The following is a 12,737-nucleotide window of genomic DNA, read 5'->3' on the forward strand; positions in this document are numbered from 1 at the left end:
CTGTTTCAATGCGCTAAGCAGATTGGCACCGTTGTCACACACCACTTTACCAACTGTCAAATTGAGCGGTGTTAGCCACTCATCTGCCTGTGAACGCAAAGCTGAAAGGAGTGCCGGGCCAGTGTGGCTCTTTGCTTCCAGGCACAACAGACGCAGCACGGCATGGCAACGTCTCACCTGGCATGTGGAATAGGTTCTGGGGAGCTTGGGCGGTGCAGTGGAAGAGACGCTAGCAGCGGAAAAGGAGGAGGCAGCTGAGGAGGAGAGGGAGGAGGATGGAGTAGGAGGAGGAGAAGAAGAGTCAGGCCTGCATGCAATCCGTGGCGGTAAAACCAAATCTACACGGGTGCCACGGGTTACATGCTTGACGGCCGTCAGAAGGTTCACCCAGTGGGCAGTAAAACTGATATACCTTCCCTGCCCGTGTTTGCTAGACCACGTGTCTGTGGTCAGATGTATCTTGGCACCGACACTGTGTGCCAGAGATACATTCACTTGCCGCTGAACATGGCCATATAGCTCTGGGATGCCCTTCTCTGAGAAATACTTCCTTCCTGGGACCTTCCATTGTGGTGTTCCAATGGCCACAAATTTGCGAAAGGCCTCCGAGTCCACCAGTTTATATGGCAGTAGTTGGCGGGCTATGAGTTCTGACAAGCCAGCCGCCAACCGTTGGGCAAGAGGGTTATCCGGCGTCATCATTTTTTTACGCTCAAACATTAGGCCCACGGAAGCCTGCCTTTTTGCAGAAAAATGTGAGCTTGGCGTGATGGAAGGTGGAGTGGAGGACAATTGTGAGGAGAGAGGAGAAGGAGAAGTAGAAGACGAGGCTGGACGGTGAGAGCCTGCAGTGTGGCTTTGTGTGTTCCGTTGCTCCCACTGGGCTCGGTGATGGCTGCTCATGTGCCTTCTTAAGGCGGTCGTCCCTAGGTGAGTATTGGGCTTACCGCGACTAACGCGTTGACTGCAAAGATTGCAGATGGCAACGCTATTGTCAGCAGCGGACACGTTAAAAAAAGCCCACACTGCGGAGCCATGTGCCGGTGTCCTGGGAGCGCCAGATGTGACCGTACATGGTCGATGACTCGCTCCTGATACATTTGCAGTCTGCTTTGTCCCTGCTGTGCAATGTAAGTCATTGCTGCTTCTCCTCCCTATCTGCTGGTCCATATCTCCCTCTGAACTCCCCTCCTCTTCCTCTCTTGTGGGCACCCACGTGACATCACTAGACACGTCATCATCAACGTCACCTTCCCCACCGCTATAAGTAGAGTAGGCAGCAACACCGGGGACCAACCTCCTCCTTGGGCTGATCTGGGTACTGGCGTCAGACTGCTGAGTAGCGCTTGTTGCTACCTCCTCTTCCTGATCCAATACCAAGAGTGGCTGCGCATCAGAAATGTCCTCTTGATATGGATCGGAAAATAATTCCAGTGACTCAAGCGGAAGGTATGTGGTGGTGGTGGTGGTGGTCGTGTTGTTGGTGGTAGTGTCTTTGGGGGTGCACATAGCAGAGAGTGAAGAAGAGGGTGCAGATCGAGAGGATGAGGAGGGTGCAGAAGAATAAGGCTGAGTGAGCCACTCAACCAAGTCTGGTGCGTCCTTTAAAGTAATTGAACGCACCTTCTGCAACTTCCCACTTTGGCTCAAGGCTGTTGCTCCTGCCCTACCCCTACCACCCCTGCGGAAGGGCCTGCCTCTTCCTCTGCCTGTCATTTTTTAAATCACCCTGTGACAAAACTCTTAGTCCCTATACCGCTGAAGGACTGCTGCAGTATAGGGCAGCGGTCAGCAGTAGTGCACGTCAACCCTATGTATTGTGGACCGATAGCGGTCCTTACAGAACAGCAGACTGTACTGCACTCAGGCCTATGTACCGTAGCACCCTATACCAAGTTACCAGTCCTTATAAAAACTTTTGTGGACCAAGCAGGTTGTGTGTTAGTGATTAGCAGACTGTACGTCAGTCCCTATACCAATGAAGGACTGCTGCAGTATAGGGCAGCGGTCAGCAGTAGTGCACGGCAACCCTATGTATTGTGGACCGATAGCGGTCCTTACAGAACAGCAGACTGTACTGCACTCAGGCCTATGTACCGTAGCACCCTATACCAAGTTACCAGTCCTTATAAAAACTTTTGTGGACCAAGCAGGTTGTGTGTTAGTGATTAGCAGACTGTACGTCAGTCCCTATACCAATGAAGGACTGCTGCAGTATAGGGCAGCGGTCAGCAGTAGTGCACGGCAACCCTATGTATTGTGGACCGATAGCGGTCCTTACAGAACAGCAGACTGTACTGCACTCAGGCCTATGTACCGTAGCACCCTATACCAAGTTACCAGTCCTTATAAAAACTTTTGTGGACCAAGCAGGTTGTGTGTTAGTGATTAGCAGACTGTACGTCAGTCCCTATACCAATGAAGGACTGCTGCAGTATAGGGCAGCGGTCAGCAGTAGTGCACGGCAACCCTATGTATTGTGGACCGATAGCGGTCCTTACAGAACAGCAGACTGTACTGCACTCAGGCCTATGTACCGTAGCACCCTATACCAAGTTACCAGTCCTTATAAAAACTTTTGTGGACCAAGCAGGTTGTGTGTTAGTGATTAGCAGACTGTACGTCAGTCCCTATACCAATGAAGGACTGCTGCAGTATAGGGCAGCGGTCAGCAGTAGTGCACGGCAACCCTATGTATTGTGGACCGATAGCGGTCCTTACAGAACAGCAGACTGTAACGCACTCAGGCCTATGTACCGTAGCACCCTATACCAAGTTACCAGTCCTTATAAGAACTTTTGTGGACCAAGCAGGTTGTGTGTTAGTGATTAGCAGACTGTACGTCAGTCCCTATACCAATGAAGGACTGCTGCAGTATAGGGCAGCGGTCAGCAGTAGTGCACGGCAACCCTATGTATTGTGGACCGATAGCGGTCCTTACAGAACAGCAGACTGTACTGCACTCAGGCCTATGTACCGTAGCACCCTATACCAAGTTACCAGTCCTTATAAGAACTTTTGTGGACCAAGCAGGTTGTGTGTTAGTGTTTAGCAGACTGTGCGTCAGTCCCTATACCGCTGAAGGACTGCTGCAGTATAGGGCAGCGGTCAGCAGTAGTGCACGGCAACCCTATGTATTGTGGACCGATAGCGGTCCTTACAGAACAGCAGACTGTACTGCACTCAGGCCTATGTACCGTAGCACCCTATACCAAGTTACCAGTCCTTATAAGAACTTTTGTGGACCAAGCAGGTTGTGTGTTAGTGATTAGCAGACTGTACGTCAGTCCCTATACCAATGAAGGACTGCTGCAGTATAGGGCAGCGGTCAGCAGTAGTGCACGGCAACCCTATGTATTGTGGACCGATAGCGGTCCTTACAGAACAGCAGACTGTAACGCACTCAGGCCTATGTACCGTAGCACCCTATACCAAGTTACCAGTCCTTATAAGAACTTTTGTGGACCAAGCAGGTTGTGTGTTAGTGATTAGCAGACTGTACGTCAGTCCCTATACCAATGAAGGACTGCTGCAGTATAGGGCAGCGGTCAGCAGTAGTGCACGGCAACCCTATGTATTGTGGACCGATAGCGGTCCTTACAGAACAGCAGACTGTACTGCACTCAGGCCTATGTACCGTAGCACCCTATACCAAGTTACCAGTCCTTATAAGAACTTTTGTGGACCAAGCAGGTTGTGTGTTAGTGTTTAGCAGACTGTGCGTCAGTCCCTATACCGCTGAAGGACTGCTGCAGTATAGGGCAGCGGTCAGCAGTAGTGCACGGCAACCCTATGTATTGTGGACCGATAGCGGTCCTTACAGAACAGCAGACTGTACTGCACTCAGGCCTATGTACCGTAGCACCCTATACCAAGTTACCAGTCCTTATAAGAACTTTTGTGGACCAAGCAGGTTGTGTGTTAGTGATTAGCAGACTGTACGTCAGTCCCTATACCAATGAAGGACTGCTGCAGTATAGGGCAGCGGTCAGCAGTAGTGCACGGCAACCCTATGTATTGTGGACCGATAGCGGTCCTTACAGAACAGCAGACTGTAACGCACTCAGGCCTATGTACCGTAGCACCCTATACCAAGTTACCAGTCCTTATAAGAACTTTTGTGGACCAAGCAGGTTGTGTGTTAGTGATTAGCAGACTGTACGTCAGTCCCTATACCAATGAAGGACTGCTGCAGTATAGGGCAGCGGTCAGCAGTAGTGCACGGCAACCCTATGTATTGTGGACCGATAGCGGTCCTTACAGAACAGCAGACTGTAACGCACTCAGGCCTATGTACCGTAGCACCCTATACCAAGTTACCAGTCCTTATAAGAACTTTTGTGGACCAAGCAGGTTGTGTGTTAGTGATTAGCAGACTGTACGTCAGTCCCTATACCAATGAAGGACTGCTGCAGTATAGGGCAGCGGTCAGCAGTAGTGCACGGCAACCCTATGTATTGTGGACCGATAGCGGTCCTTACAGAACAGCAGACTGTACTGCACTCAGGCCTATGTACCGTAGCACCCTATACCAAGTTACCAGTCCTTATAAGAACTTTTGTGGACCAAGCAGGTTGTGTGTTAGTGTTTAGCAGACTGTGCGTCAGTCCCTATACCGCTGAAGGACTGCTGCAGTATAGGGCAGCGGTCAGCAGTAGTGCACGTCAACCCTATGTATTGTGGACCGATAGCGGTCCTTACAGAACAGCAGACTGTACTGCACTCAGGCCTATGTACCGTAGCACCCTATACCAAGTTACCAGTCCTTATAAGAACTTTTGTGGACCAAGCAGGTTGTGTGTTAGTGTTTAGCAGACTGTGCGTCAGTCCCTATACCGCTGAAGGACTGCTGCAGTATAGGGCAGCGGTCAGCAGTAGTGCACGGCAACCCTATGTATTGTGGACCGATAGCGGTCCTTACAGAACAGCAGACTGTACTGCACTCAGGCCTATGTACCGTAGCACCCTATACCAAGTTACCAGTCCTTATAAGAACTTTTGTGGACCAAGCAGGTTGTGTGTTAGTGATTAGCAGACTGTACGTCAGTCCCTATACCAATGAAGGACTGCTGCAGTATAGGGCAGCGGTCAGCAGTAGTGCACGGCAACCCTATGTATTGTGGACCGATAGCGGTCCTTACAGAACAGCAGACTGTAACGCACTCAGGCCTATGTACCGTAGCACCCTATACCAAGTTACCAGTCCTTATAAGAACTTTTGTGGACCAAGCAGGTTGTGTGTTAGTGATTAGCAGACTGTACGTCAGTCCCTATACCAATGAAGGACTGCTGCAGTATAGGGCAGCGGTCAGCAGTAGTGCACGGCAACCCTATGTATTGTGGACCGATAGCGGTCCTTACAGAACAGCAGACTGTAACGCACTCAGGCCTATGTACCGTAGCACCCTATACCAAGTTACCAGTCCTTATAAGAACTTTTGTGGACCAAGCAGGTTGTGTGTTAGTGATTAGCAGACTGTACGTCAGTCCCTATACCAATGAAGGACTGCTGCAGTATAGGGCAGCGGTCAGCAGTAGTGCACGGCAACCCTATGTATTGTGGACCGATAGCGGTCCTTACAGAACAGCAGACTGTACTGCACTCAGGCCTATGTACCGTAGCACCCTATACCAAGTTACCAGTCCTTATAAGAACTTTTGTGGACCAAGCAGGTTGTGTGTTAGTGTTTAGCAGACTGTGCGTCAGTCCCTATACCGCTGAAGGACTGCTGCAGTATAGGGCAGCGGTCAGCAGTAGTGCACGTCAACCCTATGTATTGTGGACCGATAGCGGTCCTTACAGAACAGCAGACTGTACTGCACTCAGGCCTATGTACCGTAGCACCCTATACCAAGTTACCAGTCCTTATAAGAACTTTTGTGGACCAAGCAGGTTGTGTGTTAGTGTTTAGCAGACTGTGCGTCAGTCCCTATACCGCTGAAGGACTGCTGCAGTATAGGGCAGCGGTCAGCAGTAGTGCACGGCAACCCTATGTATTGTGGACCGATAGCGGTCCTTACAGAACAGCAGACTGTACTGCACTCAGGCCTATGTACCGTAGCACCCTATACCAAGTTACCAGTCCTTATAAGAACTTTTGTGGACCAAGCAGGTTGTGTGTTAGTGATTAGCAGACTGTACGTCAGTCCCTATACCAATGAAGGACTGCTGCAGTATAGGGCAGCGGTCAGCAGTAGTGCACGGCAACCCTATGTATTGTGGACCGATAGCGGTCCTTACAGAACAGCAGACTGTACCGCACCCAAGCCTATGTACCGTAGCACCCTAGACAGACCAAGTTACCAGTCCTGATAAAGAGCTTTGTGGAACAAGTGAGTTGTGAATGATTAGCAGACTGCAGCAGAAGGGCAGCAGTCAAGTATAATATTCTTTCTATATTTGGAAGAAAGAATATTATACGTGTACAAGCCTATTACCGTACCACTGATACCAGTCCTGAAAAGAACCTTTGTGGAACTAATAGTAACAGCAAGTCTTTAAAATTATCCTCACTGCCTGACAACACTGCTTCCTGCCTGTCCCTATACAAATTGGCAAAAAAGAGTAGGCTGGAACGATTAGCTGGAACAGCTCTTTTGTGGACCTGATAGTAACAGCTAATGATGATGATGATGATGATGATGAAGAAAGACTAATCTGGCTGAGCTGTCCCTAAAATAGCAGCATACAGCGCTCTGTCCCTTTATCTAAACTGACAAAAGAAACTCAGGCTGCTGACCTAACACCTATACCAGTCCTGAAAAGAACTTTTGTGTACCAAATAGCTAGCGTTTTCTCTGTCCCTACTCCACACAGGATCCTTTCCCTACAGTGACAGAAGAAAGAATGTAAAATGGCCACCGGATCGGGTGTATTTATAGGTTAGGGGGAATGTCCAAGTGTCCATGAGCTGTCATGTCTCAATTGGTTGTCCTGTAACACATGATAAACGTGTCACGAAAGGTTAAAGTTCTTGTATACATTAAACACGTAAGTCCGCCGGGGCGAACGACGGAAAAAGGCGTTCGAACCCGCGGACGGCGAAAGTCGGAAATTCGCCGCGAAACGACCGCCGGGCGAACCGTTCGGCCATCACTACTAGCCATGTTAGACAAGGCTATGTTGAGTGACAGGGGTCTGAATACAACAACTGCTATGCCAGACAGGGAGTTTGCAGAGTGACCGATGGTTGAGGGTGCGTTGGTCACTGCAAGGGATGTTTCCCTCCTGTCGGAAGGACCAGATCAGGGCGCATGCATGGCAGATGTGGTGCTCACAACCCAGCCGCTAAATGTCAAGTGTCAAGGTGACACGGTAATAAATTTTGACTTGCAGAGGCTTATTGGTGAGTTAGAGGGGATGAGTGGGAGACATGCATCTAACAGTGTTCCAGAGGAGCATCAGGCTGTGATGGGTACCTCCAGTGAGGTGGAAGCCCCCTTAAATGTCGTGGCCCCTCACGCTGAAGTGAATGAGCCCCTCTATGTCTCTGATAAGGGAAAGGTCCTCAAAAATGTTTTGCATATTGATGTGGAGTGTGTAGAATTTACAGATATGCTAGTAGAACTACTTGAACTGATGAAAGCACCTTCCTTGTATGCCTGGGTGCCTCTGTTGCAGTCAGATGTGGTAATGCTGCATGGTACCAAAGGGTGGAGCCAGGTAATGCAAGCTGTGCTGGGTAACATTAATCACCAGTGGAACTGGGTGGTATGATGCTTAATACTCTGGAAAGTGATGTCACAGTTCCCTATGAGAGTGCTTCCGGATACGGTTCAGTACGGAAGGCGCTCTAGGGGGCTGCTGGAGACATCAGAGGTCTCTCCGCCTGGTGCAGTGATAGACATGTCTGCTGGTGCAGTCCGAGGTACGGCTGAGCAGGGTTCAGTAAATGGTGTGGATACTGCGTTACCCGCTAGACCTCGTAAGAAGGAAGGGCCAGATATGGACATGGCAAAAGCAGAGATTCTGTCTATCACCTGCAGAGAGGTACAAGTTTGTGTACCCGGAGACGCCCTCAAATATAGAATGGAGAGGAACAAAAATTGTGACATGGAAAAGTGTGAGCTGGCAAAGATTGATACTGGTGAAAATAGGTAATGCGTTGTTCAATGTCAATTGTTAGGACAATTGCCCACAGAGATTTGGACAACAGGTGAAGTGAAGCCTTATGAAGATCCCATAGGGGATAGCTGCTCACCTGTGTGTTGTCCCTCCTTGGGCCTGGCCCTAACAAATCCCCAGCAGAAGACAGAAGACCGGGCCACCGCCTGCAAAAGAGCTATAAGAAGGCGCGGTGGCCCGGCAGAAGAACCGAAGAGGGGGACAAGACCCCCGAAGTCGGGAGAAGAGGCCGGACTCTCCGCTAGCAAAAGAGCTACAAGAAGATAGCGGAGGAGTCCGGCGAGAAGACCCCCGAAGACGGAAGACCCCCGGAGCTGTGCAATAAAATATTTTATCTCGTGTGTTGTGTTTTTTTTTGGGTACTTTTATTTTACAGGTGAATGGGTAGGGGTAAATTGTACCCCATACTCATTCACATAGGGTGGGGGGCCGGTATCCGGGGGCCCCCTTATTAAAGGGGGCTCCCGGATTCCGATAAGCCCCCCGCCCGCAGACCCCGACAACCAACGACCAGGGTTGTCGGGAAGAGGCCCTTGTCCTCATCAACATGGGGACAAGGTGCTTTGGGGTGGGGGGGCCGCGCGGCCCCCCCTTCCCCAAGGCACCCCCCATGCTGAGGGCACGCGGCCTGGTACGGCTCAGGAGGGGGGGGCGCGCGCGCTTGCCCCCCTTTCCTGGCCGGCCGGGTAGCGTGCTCGGACAAGGGTCTGTTGTGGACTTTGGGGGGACCCCCACGCCGATTTTTTTCGGCGTTGGGGTTCCCCTTTAAGTCCATTCCAGGCGGCGGAGCCCGCGACGTCTCCGTCACGGGCCCCGCCTACCTGCACACGTGCTCGAAATGAGCGGACTGTTGCCTCGTGTGTGGGCGAGTCCGCTCATTTCAAAAGTTGCGCGGACTTAGTACGACGAACAAAGTTTGCCGTATTTGTCCGCTCAAAAAGTGCCGTGTGTGGGCGTGTTCGTTCATTCAAAAGTTTGAGCGGACTGTTTGACGAACTTAGTTTCGGCAGACAGTCCCCGCGTGTGTACGCCGCCTCAGTGCAAGGGGAAAGCCGCTGGATGTCCATAACTGGAAGAGGGCTATTGTTGCCCCTGGCAAAGCTGATGCAGTTAAAACAGCTATTGTGAAAGATGTGAATGTGTCACAGCATGAGACGGGATCCAGCAGAGAGAAGCCCATGCTATATGCAAGGAGCGAGGCTGATCAAAGGCTGAGGATGAGAGTGGTTGCCCATAGCAACGCAGAGGAAGCCAGTCGGGCTGTCTCTGTACCATGGGCTATGTCTAATAAGGATCGTGGAAAGTGGCTTAAGGAGGAGCCAATTTATCATGTTGGAGAGAGCCAGCAAAGTTCAGCTGGAAGAGTGCCATCTCCCTTGGCAACAGGAGATGGAGTGTAAAACCGGAAGGAGGAGCTACAGTGGAGATGTGGAACGGCGTCCCACTTAAGATATGTGCAGAAATGTACCATGCCTGGAATGTGGTCAACTGGGGCATGGTATTTTTTCTTGTCCCAGGTTATGGAACATGCCTGGAGATGTGGTTACTGGGCAGAAGTCTTTGTCCGCAAGCCCAGATTTTTGTGCAAACATGTTGTCAGTCACCTTTGGCAACAGTGAGGAAGTACCTGTTGTGCTTGCAGGGGGTGCTAAGGAGTCAGAAGTAGCTGCTGCAGTTTCGTTCCATGGCCACCAGGGAGAGTTGGCCAGTAAAAGCGTGATAAAGGAGAGACAACGTACTCAAATGAAGCCAGAGTTACCTGCTACAGATTATGGTAAGACTGTTGCAGTTTGTGGGACTGATTCCAGTGAAGTGGGAGTATATCCGGCTGGAAGATCAGCAGAAGGTGTAAAAATGGACTTGCTGCAGTGTGCTACCCTGAGTAGTGGGGAGACATAGGTTGAAGCTCAACCTGCAGCAAGGTTAAGAACTCAAAAAGACTGGACTCTGTATGTGCCTGGTGTAATCCACCAGAGTGCTGGAAGTGGTAACCTAGGGGTGACCAATACAGTTTGTATGCCATGTTCCCTAGTGACTGGTGCTACAGAGATGCCCAGGGAAACCTACCAGGAGCCCGCAGTGGTGAGGCACGTGGTTTCCCAGGACAACTGTGGAGCCGCCCTAATGGGCAAAATAATGCCTTTGGAGAGGAAGGGTGGTGTGCTGAGTGGTACACGGGGTGCTGAGTGTACTGACCAAAAACAGCCTGTTAAAGCTAATAATACTGCTATGTCTATCAATGCTGATGGTAAAGGTATTGCTGATGATAAATGTACTTATTCTGATTTGCTCAAAAGTAATGAGGAAAGAGGGATGTCTCCCTTGGTAACCAGACGCAGAGCCACGGGGTTGTCCATGGAAGTCTCAGGGGCTCTCCATGCGTTTGAGCCAAAGATTTTCCAGGACAGCACTGAATTTGCTCTGGGGGAACAGACTGGGTCTACACCATGCAGTGATAGTTTGTGTGAGCAGTCTGTTTGGTAAAGGGTTAAGTCCACTGGCCAAAGCTGAAGGTACACCGCTGAGTGTGCTTGTGCCCCAGAAGCAAGGTGGTGATGGTGTGTTGCACCCTGCCTTGTTTGATGAAGCATTAGCAAAGAATAAAAGCATGTCGTCAAAATGGGATTTATATAGAACTGACAAAGGTACTGATTGTGCTGCAGAATCCCAGGTGCCTCCTAAAGCAGAAGAGGTACTGCTGAGCCCTCATTATGGGAGCACAATGGATTGGGACAAACAATTACTAGCCATGTTAGACAAGGCTATGTTGAGTGACAGGGGTCTGAATACAACAACTGCTATGCCAGACAGGGAGTTTGCAGAGTGACCGATGGTTGAGGGTGCGTTGGTCACTGCAAGGGATGTTTCCCTCCTGTCGGAAGGACCAGATCAGGGCGCATGCATGGCAGATGTGGTGCTCACAACCCAGCCGCTAAATGTCAAGTGTCAAGGTGACACGGTAATAAATTTTGACTTGCAGAGGCTTATTGGTGAGTTAGAGGGGATGAGTGGGAGACATGCATCTAACAGTGTTCCAGAGGAGCATCAGGCTGTGATGGGTACCTCCAGTGAGGTGGAAGCCCCCTTAAATGTCGTGGCCCCTCACGCTGAAGTGAATGAGCCCCTCTATGTCTCTGATAAGGGAAAGGTCCTCAAAAATGTTTTGCATATTGATGTGGAGTGTGTAGAATTTACAGATATGCTAGTAGAACTACTTGAACTGATGAAAGCACCTTCCTTGTATGCCTGGGTGCCTCTGTTGCAGTCAGATGTGGTAATGCTGCATGGTACCAAAGGGTGGAGCCAGGTAATGCAAGCTGTGCTGGGTAACATTAATCACCAGTGGAACTGGGTGGTATGATGCTTAATACTCTGGAAAGTGATGTCACAGTTCCCTATGAGAGTGCTTCCGGATACGGTTCAGTACGGAAGGCGCTCTAGGGGGCTGCTGGAGACATCAGAGGTCTCTCCGCCTGGTGCAGTGATAGACATGTCTGCTGGTGCAGTCCGAGGTACGGCTGAGTAGGGTTCAGTAAATGGTGTGGATACTGCGTTACCCGCTAGACCTCGTAAGAAGGAAGGGCCAGATATGGACATGGCAAAAGCAGAGATTCTGTCTATCACCTGCAGAGAGGTACAAGTTTGTGTACCCGGAGACGCCCTCAAATATAGAATGGAGAGGAACAAAAATTGTGACATGGAAAAGTGTGAGCTGGCAAAGATTGATACTGGTGAAAATAGGTAATGCGTTGTTCAATGTCAATTGTTAGGACAATTGCCCACAGAGATTTGGACAACAGGTGAAGTGAAGCCTTATGAAGATCCCATAGGGGATAGCTGCTCACCTGTGTGTTGTCCCTCCTTGGGCCTGGCCCTAACAAATCCCCAGCAAGAAAGAACTGACAGTATTGGTAATTGGAGAAATGGTGGTGTATTCCTGAATGTTAGTTTAAATAATGGCCTTGATATGAACATGAATAATTTCTTGGAAAATGAGCGTGATACACAGACGTTAAGCTCTGGGGAGTTGGTGGTCAAGGGTAAAGGTAAAGGAGTTGGCAAACCCAAGAGACCTGTTGTGATGGGGAAAACCAGTACCAGTGAGGGAAAAGGTAGTTCCTCATCAGGTGTAGTGTCTGAAGCAGGTTCCCTACGGAATCTGGAAACAGAGTTGAAAGGAAGTAGCAGGAAAGGCGGTGGGCCACCAGAAAATAAATGGGAGCTCAGGAACCCCAAGGACAGAGGAAGTAGGCTGCGGATACAGAACTGTAGGACCCCGTTGCGATCCAGGGTAAGGCGTGCCTGGAAGCACACCCGGAAAAAAGGTTGGGCCTACGTGGCTGACAGCCAGCACAGAGGTGTCCCAACCATCATGATGGGTGCTGGTGTTCCTCCCTCCGGATCGAAACAAAGGGGGGGGGGATATGTGACAGAGCGAGGCTCTGTCCTTATGAAATCGGAGGAAAAAGAGACAGAGTTTGCATATCTCCAGCCCTGTGTCCAGGTCTTAATGATAATGAGCAGGGTGTGTGCCCAGCTGCACACAGGCCATATAATGAAGGGCTGTTGGGAATGGAGTGTGGAGGATGGTGGAGTAGCTTGCTGCTGTGCA

This window comes from Lithobates pipiens, unplaced genomic scaffold, assembly GCF_037356315.1.
Source record: "Lithobates pipiens isolate NorthernLeopardFrog02 unplaced genomic scaffold, aLitPip1_a1.2 Scaffold_13, whole genome shotgun sequence".
NCBI classification, from domain to species: domain Eukaryota; kingdom Metazoa; phylum Chordata; class Amphibia; order Anura; family Ranidae; genus Lithobates; species Lithobates pipiens.